The sequence below is a fragment of the Balaenoptera acutorostrata genome, chromosome 3 (assembly GCF_949987535.1).
Source record: "Balaenoptera acutorostrata chromosome 3, mBalAcu1.1, whole genome shotgun sequence".
Taxonomy (NCBI): domain Eukaryota; kingdom Metazoa; phylum Chordata; class Mammalia; order Artiodactyla; family Balaenopteridae; genus Balaenoptera; species Balaenoptera acutorostrata.
Genome location: NC_080066.1, coordinates 110,606,274 through 110,607,737, shown reverse-complemented (window position 1 = coordinate 110,607,737; position 1,464 = coordinate 110,606,274). Strand labels below are relative to the sequence as shown.

The following is a 1,464-nucleotide window of genomic DNA, read 5'->3' as shown; positions in this document are numbered from 1 at the left end:
TAAACCTGCACAGCAAAGGAAACCATCAACAAAATGAAAGGCAACCTATGACAGGAAGAAAATGTGTGCAAATCATATATCTGATAAAGGGTTAATATCCAACATTTATAAAGGACTCATACAGCTCAATAGTAAAAAAGAAAACAAAATCTGGTTAAAAAATGTGCAAAGCGTCTGAATAGACATTTTTGCAAGGGTAATATACAGATGACAGATACATGAAAAGGTGTTCAACATCACTAATCATCAGGTAGATGTAAATCAAAACCACAATGAGATATCACCTCTCACCTGTTAGGATGGCTATTATCAAAAAGACAAGGGATAGATGCACCACAGCTTTAGTAGGGACCGCTCGTCTCTACAGGTCTGAGCCTCGCCAGCCCCTCCCCCAGGAGACCGTTGCAGTCGGCCAACCCCTGCTCTTTGGTAACCATGTGTGACTGAAAGGCCATGATCAAAAATGCTGATACGTCAGAGGAGATGCAACAGGACTTGGTGGAGTGTGCTACTCAGGCATTGGAGAAGTATGATATAGAGAAGGACATTGCGGCCCATATCAAGAAGGAGTTTGACAAGAAGTACAACCCCACCTGGCACTGCATCATGGGAAGGAACTTCGGTAGTTACGTGACACATGAAACCAAACACTTCGTCTACTTCTACCTGGGCCAAGTGGCCATTCTCCTGTTCAAATCTGGTTAAAAGCATGGACTGTGCCACACACCCAGTGATCCATCCAAAAACAAGGACTGCAGTCTAAATTCCAAATACCAGAGACTGAAGTCTTCAGCCTTGCCTAAGGGAACACCTCGATCTTTATTGTGTTGTTTTGTACAGGGCATTCTCTGTACTAGTTTGTTGTGGTTATAAAGCAATTAGCAAAACAGCTTACATTTGTACTCATTTTCTATTGCATACCTCTCTGCTCCATGTTTTTTCTCTTCAAAATCCATTCCTTTAAAGAAATAAATGTGTTGGAGAAGTGTGCGTTAATAACGATTTGTTCAAATAATCTAGGGTTGAAGATGGCCTATTGTTTGATCTTGGGTAGCTTGGTGGGGGTGATTCCTTGAAGTTTCTGTGGGATATAACAGACTAGCCTATTCAATGCTCTTGAGTTTCATTCTTGCCCATCCTGCTACTGTTATGCATGGAAGAATACTACTCAGAAGTGCATGTTGAGAAATGCATGGCAGAGAAACTACTGAATTAACTCTTACTCCTAATCTGATGCTTTCCTTAAGTGCTCATTTTGTTAAAAGATACTGCTATAGAGTGTTCTGGGCCTTAGGCCTCAAGTGGTGATGAATGTATAGTAGTTCCATGGTTGTAAAATGGAAATAAGCTAATAAGAAAGTTGGGCTCTAGACTAATTTCCCCTCCCCTGCCTTGGCCAAAGTATACTGTAAAGATTAAAGGTGGTCTTAAATGGGAAAACTTTTGAGGCGGCCCTCCATGTGA

At 41.3% G+C, this 1,464-nt stretch overlaps 1 pseudogene; it reads left to right on the top strand.

Annotated features, from left to right (window-relative positions):
- Positions 1-435: 435 nt before the first annotated feature.
- On the top strand, positions 436-793 carry LOC103013909 (dynein light chain 1, cytoplasmic-like; annotated as a pseudogene).
- The last annotated feature ends 671 nt before the right edge of the window (positions 794-1,464 follow it).